The 25,935-nt window shown below is 35.1% G+C and overlaps 1 protein-coding gene across 2 annotated transcripts in view; it reads right to left on the reverse strand.

The window, feature by feature from the left end:
• Positions 1 to 13,581, reverse strand: part of LOC143252145 (ecotropic viral integration site 5 ortholog-like) — an 86,693-nt gene extending 73,112 nt beyond the window's left edge. The window contains exons 1-2 of one of the 2 annotated variants that reach the window (XM_076503838.1): positions 13,436 to 13,581; positions 6,326 to 6,420 (exon numbers count right to left, since the gene is read on the reverse strand). The gene's annotated coding sequence lies outside the window, so the exon portion shown is untranslated. The remainder of the gene's footprint in view (positions 1 to 6,325; positions 6,421 to 13,435) is intronic. The other variant, XM_076503836.1, reaches the window with a different exon arrangement.
• Between the last annotated feature and the right edge of the window lie 12,354 nt (positions 13,582 to 25,935).

Here is a 25,935-nt window from a genome sequence, read left to right on the forward strand (position 1 = left end):
GGCAGCTAGCCATCACTACCCACTGCCAACTCTTGGGCTACCCTTTTACCAACGAATAGTGGGATTGACCGTCACATTATAACGCCCTTACGGCTGAAAGGGCAAGCATGCTTGATGACGGGGCCCGGCATGGCCAGGTGGGTTAAGGCGAAATTCAAAAACCAAACAAACTTGGTGTAACCGAGAATCGAACCCACATTCCTCGGCTGGGAGGGCGAGCATGTTTGGTGCGCCCGGGATTCGAACCCGCGATCCTCAGAGTCGAACGTCTTAACCCATCTGGCAAGTTGTTATATCTTAGGTACGTGCTGCCTTCACAGTCATCTTCTTTATTATTATAAATTATAAACAAATTTTATGGAAATTTCATCTTTAAAAAACACGAAGTTTCTTCGTGCTAGCCTGAATGTACTTTATATAGTCCACTATGGACCAAACTTTATTTACAACATCAGGGCTTGAGTATTTCATCTTCATCAGAATGTTTATATTTCTAACACATCGCTGAGTTTACATAATACGGATCGAAAACGAACAGCATAACTAATATAGAATACTTGATGACCTTTCATCGACAAGCTACGCGCACGAGCACAGGTGTTGAACAGAGGTCCAGGGCTGTAAACTGGTGGCAGATAAAACATACATCTGAAATACCAATTTTTAAAATTCTCTGATCTGAAATCCGTAATGGCCAATATATGAAAAGTACGATAAAACAGTAATAATGATCACAGTCTACGGTATCACGTGACTTTGTCACGGTCGACCATCTCTTCTTTCGCTCAGCTAATTTTCGATATTTAAATAGTAGCTTAAAAAAAAAGTATTTATTAATAAAGCGCATGCGCATACTTGTCATAGAAAACTGAAAGCTTACACAGTTTGTATTAGTAGTTAATGGTATTATGACGAATAACCACGTAATTATAACTATTTCGAGACTTTTAATAGCACCAACAAAAATATATTACCATTTGAAATGGATAAAAATGGCCAATTACATGTGTTCGATTGGAAATCTGGATGTCATCATACATAATATAACCTACCTGTGGTTCAGCAGTAAGCCTGAGCGTTTTGTTTTTTTGTTTGTTTTGGAATTTCGCACAAAGCTACTCGAGGGCTATCTGTGCTAGCCGTCCCTAATATAGCAGTGTAAAACTAGAGGGAAGGCAGCTAGTCATCACCACCCACTGCCAACTCTTGGGCTACTCTTTTACCAACGAATAGTGGGATTGACCGTCACATAATAACACCTCTAAGACTGAAAGGGCGAGCATGTTTGGCGCGACCGGGATGCGAACCCGCGACCCTCAGATTACGAGTCGCACGCCTTAACACGCTTGGCCATGCCGGGCCAAGCCTGAGCGATTATAACACTAGAATTCGTAGTTTGATTCCTGTATTGTACAATTTGAGTTTTGTACACTTCAGGGATCAAACCACAAATGTTAGAGGCATAAACACTTATAAATGGTAACTTTTACATTCTTGTTCATAGATGGTTTTAGTTGTGTTTTAGCTCAAAGCTACACGATGGGCTACGTACGTAGTCAACCGTGAGGAATCGAACCTCGAATTTTAGCGTTGTACGTCCGTAAACATACTGCTGACCCACCAGGGCCATTTACTTTATTTCTTCAAAGACGTTGCTTAACAAACTGTTTTGAAACATATTAATCCTGTTTTTTTTTAGCATAATATTATGTACCGAGTGCAGGTTTTAATATATGGTGCCTCGAGCATATTATCTATAATTTGTTGACAGGAACGTATGTTGAGATGAATGATGGATGTGGTTCTTAGGCAAATGAATACCCAGTAAAGATTATCAAAATGCTGCACAACTCAGATTTCATAAAACCTAATTCGATAAAATATACATAAGCCCGCGAAGAACTTTTGAATCGAATTAAAATACATTTTAGGTAAATAACCTTCAAACATTTCAGTTTGAAGTGTGGTTATGGTGGTTATACCTCAAATAACGTCATACAAATATTGATATATATATTGTAAATAATGGTATAAACGTAACATTTTAAACGCCAAATCTTTGAACACAAACAAATCGTTGTTATCCTATAAATTAAGGCTCGTTATGGCCAGGTGGTTAAGGCACTTGACTCGCAATCCAAGGTCGTGGGTTCGAATCCCTGTCACACCAAACATGCTCGCTCTTTTAGCCGGGGAAACATTATAATATGATGGTCAATCCCACTATTCGTTGGTAAAAGAGTATCCCAAGAGTTGACGGTGTGTGGTGATGACTAGCTGGCCTTCCTTCTAGTTCTTCACGGCTAAATTAGGGACGGCTAGCGCAGATAGCCCTCGTATATCTTTGCGCCAAATTCAAAACAAACCAAACCTATAAAATAAACTGTTATACAAACGATCAGCTAAATAATTCAACGTGTTTTTGTGGCAAAAATTGATACTTGTTGCTGCCGTATAACATTTCAGAGACGATGACAAAGTGGAAAACGTTGCGACACAACAGTTATGATACAACATACTTCGAGTTTTGTCTAGACGTTTAGTATCAAACTGTGCCACTGGGGTGACGTATCTTTGTTATAAAGCACGTGATGTCGCTGTTCCTTACAGCAACAAAAGTACCTGCTTATCTTCCTGAGTTCAGTTAACTAACCTTGAAAAACTGGGTTATTATTTCGTGTAACCTAGTCACACACATAGATGATACACGTCCACTTTACAGGTCTTTACCTGGAATTACTTGAACAAGGTTGAGAAAGGCATTGTTCATTTGAGGCGTAATGGGAAATGTTTGTAAATGATCCATTGTAATACTATATGCTTTTTTAAAGGGTTGGTGAGCAGTTTTAATGTCCATATATACGCATCAAGTGGTCTGGAATGAGAATTGTTGAACAAGTTATTAATTATTATATACGCCCATGGCTTTAAACAATATGACACAGCTAAAGTTCGTGTTTATATACCTACTTCACTCCTTAACAAAACGGCCCGGCATGGCCAGGTGGGTTAAGGCGTTCGATTCGTGATCTGAGGGCGCGGGTTCGAATCTCGGTCGCACCAAACATGCTCGCCCTTTCAGCCGTAGGGGCGTTATAATGTGACGGTCAATCCCACTATTCGTTGGTAAAAGAGTAGTCCAAGAGTTGGCGGTGGGTGGTGATGACTAGCTGCCTTCCCTCTAGTCTTACACTGCTAAATTAAGGACGGCTAGCACAGATAGCCCTCGAGTAGCGTTGTGCGAAAACCAAAATAAACAAAGAAAACTTAACAAAACATAAACATCGAGATTCTTACCGGACAAGATTAATCCATAAAGAATTGTTCAACTATGTCCGTACAAAGATATTGTGACCAACAAATGACTGTATACGGCTTTTGAAGTACGTGCAGTTTTCCTTCTTCGCCTGACGTTGTTTTTTTATAACAATATTAAGTGCTTTAACTAATCAGTATCATGCGATCATTGAATGGTAGATGTTTCTAGCACTAGCGCGTGACAAGGCACTGAGATAAATCAATATGTATTGTGGTCTCGGATGAATGCACTTATAGAAAACACGAGTACTTTAGCGTGAAAGAAATATCGGATCAACTTTGAATGGTACCTCTTACGGAATGCCACTGTAATGTCAACAATCAAATGTATTCGAGGTGACATGAATTTAGCATTGGATGCAATCGGCACAATAGCTACTAAATCTTTCAGTAACTGTAAATAAATAACTATGAAACGCTAGTATGAAGGATGAACAAGAAAAATAAAAAATCCAACGTTTCGATAAATGTATTTGTCATCATTATGTACAACACGTGATTATTATAGCGTTACAATTGAAACTATTTCTTCAGAAAAATATAAGTTTCTTATTAAGAGGGATTATTCGATTTTACTTTTTTTTGCAGTTGCTGTTTGGTTTAGAAATAGGCCCGGGATGGTCAAGCGCGTAAGGCGTGCGACTCGTAATCCGAGGGTCGCGGGTTCGCGCCCGCGACGCGCCAAACATGCTCGCCCTCCCAGCCGTGGGGGCGTTATAATGTTACGGTCAATCCCATTATTCGTTGGTAAAAGAGTAGCCCAACAGTTGGCGGTGGGTGGTGATGACTAGCTGCCTTCCCTCTAGTCTTACACTGCTAAATTAGGGACGGCTTGCACAGATAGCCCTCGAGTAGCTTTGTGCGAAATTCCAAAACAAACAAACAAAACAATGGTTTAGAAATCATGTGAAAATAATGATTTGCTGTATTGTACTATTTTTGTTACGTTTCTGGAGCGTTTCCATAGAAGTTATTTTTACCTAAAACTTATATGGGAAAGAATGCACTGGCCTTTCCTGTGTAGGAATGGCGCGGACGCCCGTATTAAAACAATACAAAAGTCATGTGGATTTTTTGTAGATCATTAGAAACTGCATATGAAGAGCTACCTGGCATATTAAGTTTGTCTCTGATATTTATGACGCTTTCCAGCTATCCAGAGCGTCCCAAAGTAGATAACTGGCAAAGAGCCAAAACCGAGATTTTTTTGTTCTTCATCATCTTTCTCTAATAGGCCTAGCGCCTACCTAGTTTTAGCAGTAATTATAATTTTCTCATTATCTGATATAGCGAAACATTTTCCATGATCTTTGATTACCTATTTTATTATCATTCTATGCAAGACGCATAAAGCTTTAGAATATACTATACATATATAACCTGCTAACTCACACGCAATCTTATAAAAATTAAATACAAATATAAGGGGAAAAAATATCGCTACATAATACAGCTTTGTAGAGCTGGTTATTGAACATGAGAAAAAGAAACCAAATAAGGTAGAAATGAAAGTGGACATATCACTTGATCCTGCTAATGATGACATAGTAAACCAAGAATTTACAGGGAGAATAGAATCCCTAACAAGATCCTTCATTGGAAAAACAGATAGAATCAAAATTTCTAATTGCAAAATGTTACTCTTGTAAGACAGTCATAAAAATAGTATTGTGAAGTTAATTGAAGGAAAGGTGAAATGGTAAAAGCTAATATTCCATGCAAACACAAAGCTTTTGAAAAACAAAGTGGGAAAGTTAGTGATGTAGGGATTCTATTCTTCACGTAAAGTCGAGACAGTTTAGCCTGCTATGTGGTTATTAGTTGATCAACTGATGTGTCAACTTTCATCCTTTTTCTTTATCTTTTATCCAGATTCAGTAGTCAGCTCAACGTCCTTGTTTTTGTTTTTTAGCGATATTTTTACTCTAATACGTGTATACATTAATAACAGTAGAACAACCATGTGATTCAAGTATTTTCTATAAGGTCAAACTCAAATTTTTCTTGCTGACTTACATTTATCAAAATGTATAAATAAATGTAGAAATAATGTTTTGTATCTCTAGTTAGTCAATACGTAATGGCATTCGCAGTATATATGTATACACACCGATTCTTGTTTATCTCGTGAAAAATAAACGAAGGAGATTCAGTTGAAACGTTTCGTTCTTGTTACCAGCAGTTCAAACATGTTTAAACACAGTTGTTGTACTAAGGTCTTACCACATCCGGTTTTTTCACGTACTGTTTTCTTTTAGTGATAAAACAGTAACATGCTTTTAGACTTAGTGCTTCTATATCAACTAATGATGAATGTAAAAACCACTAATTTTCATATTCAGACAAATGTAATTTCTCCATATTTTCACTCCTACCACGGCATTATATCATGATATATTCACTCACTCCTATCACGACATGATATCACTGATATATATTCACACAAATATTGCTGATAATCCTTTCACATAGGAAAAAAACAACAACGAAAAACCTGTTGTGGGTATTGACACTTTTATTAATGAGCAGAAGATGACCTAAGAAAGTCGAAACGTTGTTCTCTGCTTGTTAATAAAAGTGTTAAAACCCATACCAGCCGTTCTGAGATACATTTTTATTTTAAGTGGGTTTTCGCCATCAAGTAAAAACCTGTTTTGTTTACTATTCGAGAAACTATACGTTTTTTCTAAGAGATCTCACATTTCCACCCTAACAAAGAAGACATTAAGGTCGATAAACGAATAATGTATGAGCTTCATATGGAAGGGTAATCGAAACGTGCAAAAACATCGAATTTTGTATCGACTTGCAAAACAGCCACTGAAAACATCATTTGACAATCCGCAACTGTATCTACAGTGCAGCGCCATTATCAAAGCCTGGCACTACCAAGTACCAAAAGCTAACTCTTCAACAGGATATTAATAATCGTCTAACAATTCATACAACATTCTCAAACAGGAATCATGGACATGATTTGATGCATGAAAATAATTTGGACATTGACCTTGTATCAGTTCACATCTGTCTCGGTGTAAAGAATAACGATAATCCGTGATTCTACAAACGATGAAGAGGGTACGTCATATCCCAGTCTTCTTGCTACAATGAACACAAACAAGCACCACAACAATGAAACAGATCATCCGACTGAAACATCCTTCGACAAAAAAATAACCACAATGATCTATCTTAATTTCTACTGCATTACCTCAAAGTTAACAGCCTGGAAACATTCTAAAATAAATAATTAGTTTAAAAAAGACAACTCATGAAATATGAAACTGAAAGTAAATGTTGGATCTACACTTTACCCTAAACGTTTGAACTGATACCAGTAAACTAACGATTTGGTTAATATACAACTAACATATTATAGTACAACAGTTTTCACGTCTTATGCATGTAGATTTTGAAATGACAGTGTAGAATGTTCCATCATAGAAGGGGTGAAAGTCCATAAAATCAGTATATAATTCAGTGACAGGTGGCGACTGAAATCATGGATTGAGCTTTACATATATATTAGTATCTTAAATAGTATATTATGTTAATATTTTACTTTTTAAAGTCAGTATTTAGTTCGTACTACAAACTTGTTAAACTCTGTATGTATTGATGACCTAAGTATCCAATAAGCATAATACAAAAAAAAAAAAAAAAAAAACCCAACAACATCAAAATTAACAGAGTTTTACTTTGAAAGATGATGGCCACTCACTTTCATTTGTTTCTCTACCCAACAAAGCAAGAAACCATCGTTAAAATAACAAACCTGAAAGTGATTAAACCACCAAACTGTTCACCTTTTCTATTATTTCAGTTGAGAAAACTCTACAACTACTTTATGTTTGTGGGCAGTGTGTGATGTCATCTCTTAGTCGTATTTTTAATGTAAACGATGTTATCCTTATCCCGTGAAGTTAGCTTTGATACAAAAATCTGGTGCTCCTTTATAAAGCTTAAGTGGAGAGTAAAACAGAAATTACTAGCCAATAATAGATGACTGTAACAGGTAGAATACTCAATGCTTTGTACACTATACAGTCGGAGTCTTTAGGAACCTCTATGTAATACGAGTGAATGAAGTAAATGAGTGAAAACAAATTCAATGCACATAATATTCCACTTTATTAACCACATCAGTATAATACACTAATTGTATTCAAGGGGAAAAACGTCGCAAAACAAATTAAAAACAAAGGAAATGCCTAAGTAATTCAGACTAGAATATATGGATGATACAGTTAAAGTTAGGTCACCCCAACATTAGCTTAAGGATTAAAGTTTAATATTACATTGTAAAATACGTTCTTTACTTCAATATCACCTGCAGTTTAAAATATACATATATATATTCCTGACTGTTGGTATGCAGTTTGCTTATCATAATATCACTGTTATGTCGTAGGCACCAATGTAATGTAAACAAGAGCGTAGGATTTGCGTACGCGGAAAATCAAGTTGAGTGGAAACATGTCTTGATTATTAAATACCATTACAGACTTTCGTTACGAGGTCGGTCTAAGTAAATGGGGCGTAAGTTGAGGGCGGTCTTCGTAAATGGGGCATAAGTTGAGGGCGGTCTAAGTAAATGGGGCGTAAGTTCAGGGCACATTTGTTACTTTTTATACAAAGTTTATTTATTCAACTCACTCTAGCTGGGAGAAAAAGTCTTGGGTGAGCCAGACTCACGATCCAAACAAACATGCACTTTACTTATATATCTCGTAATCTGAGAGTCACGGGTTCGAATCTCTGCCCCGTCCAGTATGCTCGCGTTAAAATTTGATGGTCAATCCCACTGTTTGTTGGTAAAAGAGTAGCCCAAGAGTTGGCGGTGGGTGATGATGACTAGCTAGCTTTCCTTCTAGTCTTTCACTGCTAAATTGGGAACAACAAGCGCAGATAGCCCTCGTGTAGTTTTGCGCGAAATTCAAAATAAGCAAACAACACCTGTTAGAGTATTATGACTCATTACAAGTTACACGTCTGATTTACCCACTGATTTTCTCGCACTGTATTTGAGTTAAAGCAAGAGTAATATTTGCGGACTTTTCCATTACGTATCGCCATTACAAAAAATCCATATAGTTAATTGCTACTATTTATGTTATATTTCAATAAGATTTGAAGCTTAAAGTAATTTGTACAGTAATTTCCGTCAATAAGATTAGAGTTACGAGATGAACCCAGCGCGATTCAACACCACCATCAAAACTACAATAGCACCTCTTATCATAAAGGTGATAATAACTGTTTTTAAGTATGTGTGAGTGAGTGGGAGAGTTTGTGGGTGTTAACATTCATCACCCAGCGTTGGTTTGCTGATTAACGTAATTCTTCGTATGATAACTAAAAATATTTCAAGATGCTGTATGGTTATTTTGTTCAAGTTAAAAAACAACAACACAGAAACAAGGCTCACTTCCGATTGATTTTTTCAGACTTTTGGACTTAAATTTAAAAGACAAGTATTTAATCAGCTGGAAGAGTGAATTATTACCTTCCATACCGAAGTGTAGGAAATTAGTTTCTAATAAGCACGTAATAACAAGAGAATGACGGAAGGGAAAACTGTCGAACATTTTGTTTGTTATTTTGTTTTTTTAATTTCGCGTAAAGCTACACGAGGGCTATGTGCGCTAGCTGTCCCTAATTTAGCAGTTTAAGACTAGAGGAAAGGCAGCTAGTCATCACCACCCACCGTCAACTCTTGGGATACTCTTTCACCAACGAAGAGTGTGATTGACCGTTACATGTAACGCCACCACAGCTGAAAGGGTGAACTTGTTTGGAGTGACGGGGATTCGAAATAACGACCCTTATATTGCGAGTCGAGCTCCCTAACCACCTGGTTGTATTCTCAAAACGGCAGATATGAGTATTAAAACTTTAATGAAAATAAAATACAAAACAACGTTTCGATCTTCTTAAGTCATCTTCTGGTTAATCCGAATAAGACCTAAGAAGGTCGAAACGTTGTTCTGCACTTTAATTATTTTAAATATTTTAATGAAAGTTTTAATACCTATATCAGTTGACTTGAGGATACATTTTTACTTCAAGTGGGTTTCTCGTCATCACGAACTATCTAACATTGTCTTTCATGGACATTTCACTTCCTTAACGAATACCCTGAACCAGTTTTACTAACAATGCACAGGCACACGGAACGCTCCCCCTGACTTCCTTCAGATCTTAGCCCCTACTGCGAAACTCAAAATCGACCTGGCCATTGGTAGAGCTAATTATGTATATTTTTCTTACGTTTCTACTCATGATGGTTAGAATGCATTATTTCATTAGTTGGTATTCTCTTTCTGTTAAGGATATTTTTTATTATGACCCAAATAATATCACTAATTTCATCAACAGGAATAGTAGTGTAAATATTACTGAAATGAAATGTTCCTGTTCCTATAGTTTCAAAGACTTTAATTCACTTTTAAGGCTCAATGGAATTGTTAACCATGACAACGGATTAACACCGGTTGATTTTCTTTGATAACATTATAGTACAAATGTTAACATTATAATGTTCTTTATTGTAATTAAAGCCTGGCATGGCCAAGTCTATCAAGGCTTTCGACTTGTAATCCGAGGGTCGCGGGTTCGAATCCCGGTCGCATCAAACATGCTCGCCCTTTCAGCCGTGGGGGCGTTATAATGTGACGGTAAAACCCACTATTCGTTGGTAAAAGAGCAGCCCAAGAGTTGGCGGTGGGTGGTGATGACTAGCGGCCTTTCCTCTAGTCTTACACTGCTAAATTAGGGACGGCTAGCGCAGATAGCCCTCGAGTAGCTTTGTGTGAAATTCGAAAACAAACAAAAACAATTTATTGTGATTCATTCCATGTTCTATCACAATTAACAAATCCTTAGTTATATTGTTTTTATTGATGACAATGAATGTGTAGTTGTACGTTTTTCTTATGTAATTTTAGAATCCAAAATAATTTGAGAATTAAAACTGTTTGATTTACTTGAATGCATATAAAGTTAATTTCAACTGAAATATCTTTGTAACACTTTCTGTGTTCGTTTGTACATGTTTACAAACCTTGCTACTCGAAGGTTTTAATGTTTCAAAATTAAACGAGTCCTCGCCATGTCCAGGTAGTTAACGCACTCGACTCGTAATTTGAGGGTCGCGGGTTCGAATCCCCGTCAAATCAAATATGCTCATTTTTTCAGCCGTGGAGGCGCTATAATGTGACGGTAAAATCCACTATTCGTTGATAAAAGAGTAGCCCAAGAGTTCGCGGTGGGTGGTGATGACTAGCTGCCTTCCCTCTTGTCTTACACTACAAAATTAAAAGCAGCTAGCGCAAATAGCCCTCGTGTAGCCTTGCACGAAATTCAAAACAAATTATTCGCAGGAGTGATGTTATATCTATTATGTAAATTGTTTTTAGTAACGTCTTCCTTACCCACGACATGCTCGTTGTTCTTAATGGTGTTATAAGATATACTTTTAATGTTGAAATTTAAGTGTTACCCAGAAGGAGGCGCGAGTGTTAATTATGATGTTTATATCAAAAGTTTTAATAAGATAAACTTGGAACATCGTGGAAGTTCAAGTTTATTCAAAGTAAATTCAATGCTAGTTATATACACAAAATAGTTGTGAAATATGAGTACCTGTTTCAGGACAGAGAGTTGAACCAGTTGATGTGATTCTCATAAAGTATTTGGATCTATATTTACTCTTACGCTTATTGAGTTACTTTATGTAACTAAGTTGATTTGTTCCACGTTAGTACTAATATTGTCAGAGCTTTAAACGCTGTTTGTAATGTTGGCCTGCAATAACGTAAGACAGTGTACAAGTGAGTAAGCTTATGGAAACGTTAAATAAGGAAATAACTGGATCTCGTATCATGAATTGGATATTAAATTATTCTCACCAGGTAATTTAAACGGACCTATCAGCTAAAGAACAACATTATAATATTACTTTATTCTGTTATAATTGAAGAAGTTACTACAGAAGACCATCTTGCAAGAATAACTAATACTTGGACATATAATTTTGTAAGTGTTTGGTTTTCAAATTTGTACAAAAAATGTGTCATTAAACCTATTCTGGCTCAGCATTGCCAGGTGGTTAAGGCACTCGACTCCTAATCTGAGGGTCACGGGTTCGGATTCTCGTAGCACCAAACATGTTCGCCCTTTCAGCCGTGGGGATATTATAATGTGATAGTCATTCTCCCTATTTGTTTGTAAAAAAGTAGCTCAAGGGTTGGCGGTGGGAAGTAATGACTATCTGTGTAGCTTTGCGTGAAATTTCAAAAAAAATAAAACTACCGATTCTAAATTAATTAGTTCCACACATTTGTTAATACACAAAAGAGCGTACTGGTCGCAAATTCATTTCTGAAATTTAGCACTGATGTGCTCAATTCTAAAATCCAACTTCTGCGATGCTTGAACGATGGCTTAACAAACGCATAAGCGTTGAGATTGAAAATTGCAATGTACTTGTTTATAAATTTTAAGGGTACCTGACACTTCTCATAAGAGACTTCCAGTCTCCCGATAATATGGATGTAGCTACGTCCTTCTTAAATAAAACTACTGTATAAATGTTTAAACGAAAATATTTATTTCTTCTAGTAACATTTTAAGTAATCACTCTTCTTTGGGCTTAATATGAAAATAAATTCAAGCCTAATGAAGAACTATTGCTTGCAATGTCTTTAGATTAAAAAATATGCTTCAATTTGAGCGCTGTGTTATTACAGTGATTTTATATCACTGCTTTTATTTTCAAATGTTTTGCGAATTCCAGTTCTATTGAAAACTTTTCTTTTGCCTGACGTCCATCTTAAATGCCAAGGAAGTGTTTACAGATTTAGAATAACCTTTTGACCAACAGTGATATCACAGTACTTCGAACATTGATTAGTACGGGCGAATTTCAGAATATCTTATCTTTATATTGGTTAGCTATTATTGTTTTAGGTTTGAGTGCTGACAAGTAGCCAATAACAGCCAGTCTTCATTGCTTAAAGTTGATGACACGTGAAGTTCTAATATTGGTACTCTGATTGTAAACATTTTCCGGAGGTGCATCACTCCAACCTCCTTTTGATTATTAGTTGGTAGACTACTATTAAATTTCAATTGGGTCTACATCAACCGGTAGCCTAAATATCTAACATGAAAACTACGAGACTTTGCAGCTTAAAAATCCAGCAGATAAATCTGTTTTAGTTAGTTAATCGTAAAACTTAAATACTGAGATGTGTTATTTAATATTACTGTAAAAAACAGTGTATAATTCATAATTAAATGTGTGAAAATACTCCTACAAGTTATCTTTGTGTGCATTTCGTTATAACCTTTCATTAATAATAATTCCATTATTAGGTTTACAAGCATAAAATCACCACCAGGGAAACATTCGATTGTCACATTCTTAAGAAATACTGTTTACTCTCTGACAATTACATGTAACGAGTACTACTAACCCTTGCCCCAGTCTGTAAAGTGAATTTTGGTAAGAAAACCTTTTTTCTTCTTGTATTCGTAGTTAAGTGATGTAGCCTCTAGATGGGTGTTCTGTTTTTTTGGGAACCGGAACCTACAATTTCCTTAACATTTAAGTTTCAACTTATACCAAGTTCAAAAGTTAAGGTAATAAACTAACAACCTTTTAATTAAAATATAATGAACTCACTAATATTATCGTACACTTTTTCTCCTTGAATACATGCATAAAACTTAATTTGTGGTAAAGTTATTTCCTAATTCACAAGAGCTTTTATTACCAATTAGAGATTTACTTCAAGTTTCAGTTATTCAACTGTTAAAATAATGGTGCTACAGTTCTTAAAGTTTGTATCACTCTCAGCGAGTTCCTTAAATATTGAAACATGCGGAACGTTGACGTATACGCATGCAAAATTCGGTACGATACACTCCTTTTTTAAAACAGTATACGCATGCAAAATTCGGTACGATACACTCCTTTTTTAAAACAGTGACAAGCGAAAACACTTTACTTGTCGAAACGTTTAACTGAAATTAAAAGAAAACTTACAACTTAAAAATAATTCTACCAACATTCCAGATGAAAACTACTCGCGAAATTCTAGAAACCACTTACCACTTAATAACAATAGGGCTAACAGTCCAGATGAAAACTAATTGTGAATATTAGAGCCAAGTAACCACACGGAAACCGGACGTCCATACAAACTATAGCACCACAAAGCAGGTGCATGTTAGTGTGACTCGAAACTCAAAAATGTTGTAAACGTCGTTACAGTACGCCCACCAACCGCGCCAACGCTTCGAGTTAAAATTAACAAAATTAGATACACCCGCCATCTGTTGAATAATAATAAAATTAGCTTTGGTTCAAAATCGAATTTTTAATAATATAAAAATAGGTTGAATTTAATAATGCTTCACTCGATTACTACTCCATGTTTCATGCAATTATTAAAATATTATGGAGAGATTCTAAGTATTTTTTAAAGCCAACTCATTAACTAGAAACACCAAATTAATAAACTAATGTGATATTGTTAGCACCACGGTAACACTTTTCAGTCAGCTTCACATTTACGTATAAACTGAATCAGCGGTTATAATAAACATCATCATTTACAATATCGTGATTTTACAAAAGGTTTTTGTGTTTTGAAGAATGGCCTCACATGGTTTCCAAAATTTCTGACATATTGTACCTATATGTTTTATTTAGGCTTGACTTGAAATGTATCATAGAAACTGTCACTTGGGCCCCCTTCCGAGGGTGAGGATCGCCCCTTTCTCTCATCCTCAAAGGATGCTTTTAATCTTTCAGCCCACCACTTGTCACTGGGTTATACCGATTTCAGCGATTCCAACCCTCATCAGTAAACTGAACAAGAGCAAATTGGAAGAACAAGACTTGATTTCTTATAGTGGTGAAATGTGTAACATCCACGAAGTTTTGAGGTGTCCTTTTCTCACCACAGTCAACCTGATTACTCAGACTACACGTATGTAAATCGGTAATTATCTAAGTCGAAGTTTTGAGTAGAAAAGCCCTTGTGTTTTCTTTGTTACTTTGAACACCAAGACATGTTTCTTAGGTACGACTGAGCTGGTTAGTGGTTAGTGAGCTGGTAAGTGCAGTATAATGCATTTTGGTTATCATTATTTGAATCACACGTTTAATATACAAGTCACCTCTGTTCTAGTTGTAAAAGTAATTTAGTTTCAAGGTGAATTTATAAATATAATGATTACAAATCAAATGACATAATTCACCAGTTATACCTCAGTGGGAATATTGTATACAAATGCATTTAAAGAAAACATACCGACTTGTTGAAAAAGATTCAGAGGAGAGTTAGTAGATGATTCTGGGAATGGAAAGGTTATCTGATAGAAATAGATTAAGATCTTTTAAAAAGTGATCTTATTAAAGCTTACCAGATCAGAGTGAGGATTGATAGGATGAAGGCTTCTAATGTCTTTGTTCTATATATTTTTAAGGTATTATGTGAAGGAATTATTTCTTTTTAGAATGTATAGATAATCGGAGCCAATCTTGTATGCCTTTCTAAGATTTACTTTAGAAAGTTCGATATAAAACTTTCTAATCGAGTATATAAGCCATTTAATTGCCTCCTGCGATAGGTAAACGTTATAAATTTGTCATTTAGATTTTTGACCTGGTTATATTTACCTCAAAAGGCATGTCTAATGCCGGACTGTTGAGAGTTTAAATAATTTAGAAAGATTTATTTCAGTAAAAGAGTATGGTAGTGCTTGTTTGTTGTTAAGAACAAAGCTTTATATTAGATTTTGGGTTGTGCCTAACATGGGTATCAAATTCTGGTTTTAAGCATTATAAGTCCTCTAATTCAACACTGAACCAGTAGGAGGTGTAATTCACACATTTCTTGTATAACGTACGTTAATATCTTGGAGAAACACTGCCTAGCCCTATTTGGAAAGGAGAATACCAAGAGAAAATTTTCCAAATTTGAATAACAATAATAATTTTATTCCTAAAATTCTTAAAGCAAAAGATACTCTAGAAATGATACTTTTATTTTGTAACATTTTAATAATGTATATCCCGAAGAAAAATTGATTAACATGTTTCAACTTTCATTTCTGTGCAGCTTCAAGGAATCTTGACAAAACAAACAACACATTATCGATTTTTTTAAAAATATGTTTTTACCCATTCCAAAGTAAAGGGTTATTCGACTATCGTTTGGAAACATAATTATTTGTCTTTTTTCTCGACGTGAATATTTTCCTCTGTTGATGGTGTTACTACCAACCACTTTTTTTTGCTACACTTACGATGTCATAGATGTCTTTACAACTCCAGAAAGGCTCAGTTTTTAAAATAGCAAATGGATATGGAGCAAATTGAAAGCTATTTTTGTCTACGTAGTATTACCAATTAATTAGTTTGAGTAATAATTTACATTTTATCGAAGTATTGACTGGTATGGCTTATATGGAATGAACAAACGAATCCAAAGGGAAATTTAGAAGAATTGAAAATTTTTCTATCATATCATTTAAGTTGAGCAGCATATTGAATATTATTAAATTTACTGTGGTTAAACACATAGAAATAAAATTATTTATTTATTGAAAATAAATTACACTGTGCAACACTCAAAAAGTACAAGAGATCTGTGGCCATTTTTATATGCAAAATGACATGGGAAATCCATTTCTTGCCTTCTTTTTGTTGAATTAGGCATGGTTTTTGCAGAATTGTCACTGTATACCCTTTTTGTCGTTATTATTAAATAAAATTCTCTACCGCATTGTAAAATGGTTTTCAACCCAGGGCTAGAGACCAATCTTAGTAACACCTACAATGTGATATGATAAATAGCACTTTACAGTTTAAAATCATATTTTCTGGTTTATTATTATGTGCTTATATTTAATTGAGTTTATCACTTAATACTTTATACGTCAAAGCTTGTGTTTAATGTTATTTATTTTTTTCTTTCAGATCTTATTTGTTTTCAACAATGAGTGCAAGACAGTGCAAAAATGATCCAAACAGATTCTGTTACATATGTGGGGAATTAACTTTTGCTAAAGAAAAGCGCAGTATTTATTACACGCCATATCAAGAAAATGTACAAGGCGTACTTCGTTTGTGACTTAGGAGACCAGGACAAGTCATGGGCTCCTCATGTGTGTTGCCTTACATGTGTGAAGACATTGAGTGCCTGGTAGGCAGGAAAAAATGTTCACATGAAGTTTGGTGTGCCAATGATTTGGCGTGAGCAGAAAGATCACTTTAATGATTGCTATTTCTGCCAGCAAGACTTTACAGGCTGTACTACAGCAAAGAAAAAGAAACACATTGTTTACCCAAATTTGCAATCAGCAATGGGCCCAGTAGAGCACTCAGAAAATCTACCTGTGCCCAAACCTCCAGATCAAGAAATGCAGAGTTCCAGCAGTGCAGATGAACATTCCAGTGGTGAATATGTGGAGTCCAATCATCCAGAAACCGAGAATAAACCAATACCATTTTCTCAAGAGGCTCTAAATGACTTTTGCAGGGATCTCTATTTAACCAAAGACAAAAGTGAGTTTCTGGCATCAAGGCTTCAAGAACGTAATCTTCTTGAGAAAGGAGTAAAGATAACACTGTACAGGAAACGTACAGAGGATCTGCTTGCATTATTCACCATGAAGGATGACTTATGCTTTTGTAATGACATCACTGAACTTTTTGAGCAACTGGAAATACCATATGATAACACCAACTGACGACTTTCCATAGATGCATCCAAGGACAGCATCAAAGCTGTTCTGCTACACAATGGTAACACTCTGCCTTCTGTTCCCATAGCTTATAGCACAACCATGAAAGAATCATATGAAAATCTGAAAGCAATTCTAACAAGCATACAGTATGATGACCATAACTGGCATATTTGTGCAGATTTTAAGATTGTGGCCATGCTTACTGGTCTTCAGCTTAGCTATACTAAATTTTGCTGCTTCCTGTGCTTATGGAACTCCAGAGCAAGAGCTGAACATTATGTACGCAAGAATTTGCCGATCCGAGATGAAATTGAGCAAGGAAAACACAACATCATGCACAAACCACTTGTGAAAAGTGATAGAATTCTTTTACCACCTTTGCATATTAAACTTGGTTTGTTTAAGCAATTTGTGAAAGCCTTGGACAAGGAATCCTCTACATTTGCATATCTTGCAGAGAAGTTCCCTTCCCTGAGTCAAGCTAAAATTAAAGAAGGTATCTTCATAGGTCCCCAAATTCGATGAAACCTTCATCGCACATCTCAAGAGAAAAGAGAAGCTTGCCTTTGAGTCATTCAAGAAAGTTTGTGATAACTTCCTGGGGAACCATCGTTCAAAAGACTATGTGCAAGTTGTGAATGGTCTGCTTATCGTGATATTGGATGTAACATGTCTCTAAAAGCTCATGTGCTCCACTCTCATTTGAATTTTTTTTCGGAAAATCTTGGTGATGTGAGTGATGAACATGGCGAGAGATTCCATCAGGATATTTCAGTGATGGACCGACGATTTAAAGGAAAATGGAACTCTGGCATGTTGGCAGACTACTGCTAGGGTATAAAAAAAGAAGATCACACTCCACACAAGAGGCTTAGAAGAACAAAAGTTGTTTAAACTGACAGGTGTGTGTTTTTAATTCATAACCAATAAATGTTTTGTTATACCAACTAAATTTTTGTTTTGTTTTTTATACGTTTCAGTATTTGCAATGTTGTGTTCAATACGCGATATTTTGCAGTATATTATAAAACATATGGTTCATGGTACAGGAAAACGGTGCCTAATCTGGAGGAATAAAGGTCAGATTCAGAATCAGGACAATTTTTTGACCCAGAAACAAGTCTTACTTAACTTGTACTTTTTTTGAACCTGAAATTTGTTGCACAGTGTTATTTATAAAATATAGATTTAGTGACGCCATTTTGAAAGATGGAGCTCTAGGCCATCGATAATCTTTATGAACTGTTTAGTTGTTTTTTTTAATGATGTTTAGCAGGAATTGATGATTATTATAATGGTGAGAATAAAGTATCAAACTGATTGGATATTTATAAAATGGTACTTTATGAACGACAATAAACATGAACTTTCAAAGTTTGGTTTAGTTTGTTTCGAATTTTGCGCAAAGCTACACAAGGGCTATCTGCGCTAGCCAACCATAATTTTGTATTGAAAGAACAGAGAGAATGTAAGAAGCCATCACCAGAAAAAAGAAATAAAAAGTCAGACATAAAAGGCATTATGTAGTAACATAATTATAGTATAATAAATACAATTCTCGTTGAAATGTTGTCTTGCTCATCATGAGGTAGATTTTCCACATGCACTTAATCACTACTAAGACTGTCTCGCGGTCCTCTTTTGGTCCTCGTGGGTCCCCGTTTAGGAACCACTGTGCTAGAGTATTAGTCCGACTAGAAGTAATATCAGTAACGTGAATTTTAAATTTAATAAAAAGTAAAATATAAAGATTTGTTTTATTAGAAAAACAAGATGACATTACTAACCTATATAGATAATGTGCTTATATTAGATATTGAATTAGATTTAGAAATTAAAACAGATGATAAGGATATTAATGTCGATATTTTTTGATAAAAGAAAATATTTTAGTTTCTCAATTTATGGTTTACCCTCTTTTAATAGTAACGTTCCATACCCCTCTAGTATAGACATTATAACTTCGCAATTATTCAGATATTGTAAAATTTGCAGTAAAATATAGTAATGTTAAAATACTGATACAAAAATTAATAGTTAAGAATTTAATAAAGAAACTTTAAATAAAATTATTAAACTGTTCAGTAAGAAATGTAAAAATGTATTAAATAAATAACAATTAAAGAAACTTTACTAAAAAGTTTGAATAACTATTTCTAGTTAAGAATAAGGTCATTTAACAATTTGGCACTACTTTATGCGGATGTACACCCTACCACATATAAAGGTTTGTTTGGAGATTGATAGTCACAGTAGACTTAATAAATGGATGGTGATTGGGTGCCATACTAGTTTATCTAAATAACTGGATGGGACAGACCCTTCATACCAGTATAAGTCGTTTACTGGGCTAAACATTAGTACTTTTCTACCATAATGGGGGCTAGAATGGTAACTTCAAGAGGTAAGTTTAACTTACTTATCCCCAAGTGGTAGTACCTCATTTTTTTATTCTTATTTTTCAGTTAATTTTACTTCTTTACTTTGGTGAGCAATCACCTTCCCACAACTGTCTGTAGACAGTGAAGGATGATATAGATGTGGGCTTAAGCAACCACATCTCGCTCTTCTAATTTCTATATCTATTACTACTCCGTTATTTTATTTATTTATGTGAGACTGGCGAATAAAGGTTAAGACTGATAGATGGTGCATCCCTATCACACTGTGGGTCCTACTTCTTCATTCACCTCGTAAACCTAGGGTACATTTTATATCCCGCATTTTCGCTTGTGCCCTAAGATATTTTTAATCACTGCAACGTTTTTTTGTTTATTATTTTTGTTTTAGCTTGTTTTTAGGTTATAACAAACTAATATAATATACACGTCAAACACATTTACAAATTTGTATTTTCTGGCATATGAGAGTATTTTGAATGTGTTATTTCAATTTCATATTAGAATCAAAAGTATTAGCTCTCTGACGTTCAAGATTTAACATATAGTTGTCTTAATTTGAATAGAACATGAAACATGGTTTCTTATTTAAAATTATGACTGGAGAAACTTTTAAATATGACAAGCAAATTTTGGTCACTGATTAGTAGATATGAGTGTCTTGTTAATCATATGTTATACTGAGGCATACAGTTGGAAAAAATGCTACTAGTGGATTACCTATAAAGGACAGATGTTCAAATTCATGTTAATTGATTAATGCTTCTTGTAAAAATATTTTAAGAAAGTGAAATTTCACTGTTGGTTTATAAAATATAAACGTTCAAATATATACATTGTGTAATTTCATGTATTGTATTTTTTCTGTCAAGGATTTCTCATAAGACTAATTGGGTAAGTTCCGCAGAATAACAGGATGCTCAACAAGAAACGTATCACGGAATAAATCTAACGTTATGACTTCAACTGAACAGTAAAAGGAAAAAAAAACACCAAAAAACTAGACACAATGATTGACAATTGAAACAGTCTTTTATCTTTCTATTCACCCAAAATAATAAATAAAGCTTAAGATGTTCGTGAGCTCTCGGTGAAGAAGTAGTAAAATGTATCCCACACTGAGAAACACCGCATTCTATGCATGAAATAATATTGCAATTTGTTTTATGGAAGGACGTGAGCTGCCTAGTAAAAATAAAGCAGGTTATATCTTTAAGGCATCGTATGGCTTAATAGTTAAAATGACCACTGTTCACTTCCGCATTGCATGTTTAACTTTTCATAAATATTTTTCAATAAGAATGTGAAGAAGATAACACAGGTAAATGATCTAGTACAACAAGCAGTTAGAGTGAAAGGAACTTTGCTTCTTCGTTGACAAACATTCTATATTGAAACCATATACGCTATATTTATGGACGTTTATAAAACTATGTTAGATAACGTTTCAGGTCATTTTATTTCTTGTTGAATTTTACACAAAGCTACTCGATAATTCTCTGCATTAGCTGTTTTCTAATTTAGCAGTGATAGACTAGAGGGAAACAGCTAGTCAACTTCCCCAATCACCAACTCTTGGGATACTTTAATTAAATAATGTATATAACCATCATATTATAACTTCCATATTTGAAAGGACGAGCACGCTCAGTGATAAGATTTAATAGCACAGAGGTATTTCTGCAAACTTACGATGCTAGAAACTGGATTTTGATACCCGTGGTAGATATAACACATATCTTGTTGTACACTAACAACAAGGTCATACCAGATCAAGCTGGAAGAAAACACACATACTTTTCTCTTCTCTGTACCTCGTGTCCTCCGTGACATCCCTAATTTTAAAATTTAAGACCAATCAAAATACTTATTGTACTGGTCACGAAATCAGAGCGACTTATTCCCTCTACTCAAAATTTAACAAACTAGAATTATAAAAATGCAAACTCAAACAATGTAACAAAGTCAGAAAATATAATTTCACATTGCAGAATAATATCTTTTAAACGTAGACATAACCTAGCGTAAAGAGAGAGTAACCTATCAAATTCAAAACTAAATAATGTGTTATAGAATATTTACATTATACACAATACACTATTTGATATAAAAACAAAATTAAATATAGTCACTAGTGCAAGAATAAATCTTGTGTGTGAAATAATAGAAACAAAACTTAGTGAAGTAGAAATGTATAGGACAAAGCATTATTTATTAGAAAACGAAAGCAAAACATTTTACAATCAGAAAATTACAAAATGGAACATTATATAAATAAGTATTAACAAAACACAACAAATGCAAAGCAAACCCTTCAGTATTATAACATAAAAATAATAAGCAATTATACGTAAAGTAAAATTCAAAATATACAAAATGCTTCCCAATATTCATAACCAAATGCAAAACTTAATACAAAAACAAGAGAAACCCTTTAATAAAGACAACCTAAACTCACAAGACAAAAAATTTTAACTTGTTTGTTAAAAAAAAATCACACAACTTGCACTAACAATGTGATTTTTCTTGCAATCAAGTTTGACTTCAGAGAAACTAGTATCATCATTATGAGCCCGGCATGGCCAGGTGGTTAAGGCACTCGACTTCTCATCCGAAGGTCACGGGTTCAAATCCCAGTCACACCAAACATGTTCGCCCTTTCAGACCTTGGGGCGTTATAATGTAACGATCAATTACACTCTTCGTTGATAAAAGAGTATCCCAAGAATTGGCGGTGGGTGGTGATGACTGGCTGCCTTCCCTCTAGTCTTACACTGCTAAATTATTGATGGCTAGCGCAGATGGCCCTCGAGTAGATTTGCACGAAATTCAAAGCAAAGAAACAATCATTATGGCATTGCTGGTATGGTTATCTTAATTTTTGAGTCTCCCATGGAGGTTCTTCACATAGCTTGTAATGGTAAAGGCTACCAATAATCACTGAAATATCTCAGCTGAACTAAGATTTTCTGCTAGAATTCTTTCAGTAGAAATAATATTAGCGCTCTTACTACATACATACATCCAGACTAGCCAAGTATATATACAATATTCCACGAGAAAATATATTTAATATTCTTGATACTACCAGCTCCACTACCCAAGCTACCAAGATATTGTATTACCATTTAGGAGTTATTTTACAATCAGTTGGCGTCACAAAAAATAAATACATGCATGTTAAATTAAACATAACATTCTAAGTCATGTTTTTACTGACAAAAAACTGAACTTTTTCAGTGAACATGGTGGAGCTTTATATATATATGTACCATTACTTATGCTGGAGGTAGTCTAGCCCGTATTGCTGTATAGCTCAGAATGTGAGGACTTTAGTGTCATTTCAGCAGTTTTTCAACTGCTGGTAATCATTCTCAGCCACCGAAATTATGATTATTTTAGGTACTATTCCATCTAACACCAGGTGGCCTAAATTTGTAACAGTCAAACATAAATTACCCAACACCTTTCATATATCCCTCAGTTAAATTTAAGTTGGTAATTGGGAAAGTAAGAGCCCAACTCCTTTTAGCCAAGTTTATTTTGCAACCAATAAATCTTCTTGACCTTAAAATAATCAAGTTAAAGTTACGCACAATTTAATGAATGCTTTCCACTGTGAAACATCAGTTGATAGCTTCGAAAGCAAGGATGCCTTTTATAGTGTTCTTGCAATCAATTGACTATCATAGCTGCTGAGCTGGCACTTAATCACAGTCTTAATGATGGTCAGTATGGACCATCACTGCTATCTTGTGCATCTTCTTCATCTGATGAATGTTCCCAGTACAATCATTTTCATTATGTTTGTAAGGTAATATAAAACAGTACTGTCATGATCCTCTGGCTATTAGTCACGATCTTTAATTATAGGTCTAGCCAATGTGTGTGATAGGTTCTTCAATAACATATAATCTTAACTTACCAAAGTATTTCATGTGTTCACCACGTGACCACTGTATCTCGTATAGAAATAGACCAATTTGTCAGAGCATGAGATAAAAACCTGTCCAACCAGAGCCAAATTGATTTCTTCCAGCTAGTACATAAAAAGTTATATTCAGTTTCTATGACAGAACATCAGTTACCACCTTATCACAGCATCTGTGCTGCCACACAATGACGTTTTCTGGATGATGGTGTGCAAACTCATGCACATCAATCAACACATGCTTTAAACACTCCACAAATTCTTATAGACATCGGTGCATCTGTTTTAGGAGATAAACTATATATACATCTACAGGAACCAGTATTTTCTGACCAAACAGGATGAGCATCTTCAGTTAACCAGTTGATATTGTGTTTTGTTACACGACATACCATCATGATATATAGCTGGAACAACTAACTATTGAAGCTAGCTCCCTGATCCATCTGAGTGTCTTCAGATACTCTGAATTGGACAAGCTAGTGTTCTGCCAAAACATCAATTACAGACTGGGCTAATGTATCAATCAATGAGTAAACCTAAGTCCATTTAGTGAAGTAACTGGCGATAACCAGCGCATATTGATTATGTCATTTGATTTATCTTGTTTGGGCTGAATTTTCTTCTGTTCATCACATACTGCATAATGTTTATACAACTTAACATTAGTACTGCAATTCAGCTAGTAAAACCACCATTACACGTTAGCATAAGTGAGTGTAGCATTTGGTTGTCTCCAGTCTTTATTTAACGCTAATTCTGAAAACTAACTTTCATGATAGGCCGAGAACCACGTTTTAGAGGTTGATGACAGTGATAAAGAACATATATTTGTGTGTTTATGCTATATTACTCAATATATACCGGCTATATTACAACTTACTAAATGAGAAGGAACATTTATACTTCTTATGAGTCTTTCTGTTGGTTTTTATAGAGCTTTTGAAGCATTAATCATGGTATTTAATTACTATAAGAAATATCCTTCCATATGACTTGATGCCATTGTGACAGACATTGCTTTAGCTTACACTTGGTATTCAAAGCTGGGTTATTCAATGAACAGTCAGAATCTCGCAGTATGGTGAAACAGTCTGCTGGCATTTCCGTGTTTTAGAGCCTTTTCAATACACTATAATAAAACCAAACTCTTACACGGTCACAGATATGCTACTTCAGTAAATTCAAACTTACCACCACTTGATAGAAACAAAAGAGTGTTAAATGGCTTTGCTTGGAGTGACATATACACAACAAGATTATCCCTTATTATAGCTACTCCTGTATTAAACAGGAACTCCGTCTTTCACCCCTGTGCCCTTATGGCCTCATATTAAGTACTACAAAATCTGGTGAGAGCTGAGTTTTCCATTGCATTCCTCTAAGGTAGTTGTCAGACTCAACTTGTGCTCCAATATTTTCCCAAAACTAAAGCACATGTTATTCCTCATTTTTCATTATGCATCCCTTGCTGAACTAGTTTATGAGAATACCCTCACAGCATGCTAAAGCTATAAGCAGGAACTAGTCTATGAGAATACCCTCACAGCATGCTAAAGCTATAAGCAGGAACTAGTCTATGAGAATACCCTCACAGCATGCTAAAGCTATAAGCAGAAACTAGTTTATGAGAATACCCTCACAGCATGCTAAAGCTATAAGCAGAAACTAGTCTATGAGAATACCCTCACAGCATGCTAAAGCTATAAGCAGGAACTAGTCTATGAGAATACCCTCACAGCATGCTAAAGCTATAAGCAGGAACTAGTTTATGAGAATACCCTCACAGCATGCTAAAGCTATAAGCAGGAACTAGTCTATGAGAATACCCTCACAGCATGCTAAAGCTATAAGCAGGAACTAGTCTATGAGAATACCCTCACAGCATGCTAAAGCTATAAGCAGAAACTAGTTTATGAGAATACCCTCACAGCATGCTAAAGCTATAAGCAGAAACTAGTCTATGAGAATACCCTCACAGCATGCTAAAGCTATAAGCAGGAACTAGTCTATGAGAATACCCTCACAGCATGCTAAAGCTATAAGCAGGAACTAGTTTATGAGAATACCCTCACAGCATGCTAAAGCTATAAGCAGGAACTAGTTTATGAGAATACCCTCACAGCATGCTAAAGCTATAAGCAGGAACTAGTTTATGAGAATACCCTCACAGCATGCTAAAGCTATAAGCAGAAACTAGTCTATGAGAATACCCTCACAGCATGCTAAAGCTATAAGCAGGAACTAGTCTATGAGAATACCCTCACAGCATGCTAAAGCTATAAGCAGGAACTAGTTTATGAGAATACCCTCACAGCATGCTAAAGCTATAAGCAGAAACTAGTCTATGAGAATACCCTCACAGCATGCTAAAGCTATAAGCAGGAACTAGTCTATGAGAATACCCTCACAGCATGCTAAAGCTATAAGCAGGAACTAGTTTATGAGAATACCCTCACAGCATGCTAAAGCTATAAGCAGGAACTAGTTTATGAGAATACCCTCACAGCATGCTAAAGCTAT

Source organism: Tachypleus tridentatus, chromosome 6, assembly GCF_004210375.1.
Source record: "Tachypleus tridentatus isolate NWPU-2018 chromosome 6, ASM421037v1, whole genome shotgun sequence".
NCBI classification, from domain to species: Eukaryota; Metazoa; Arthropoda; class Merostomata; order Xiphosura; family Limulidae; genus Tachypleus; species Tachypleus tridentatus.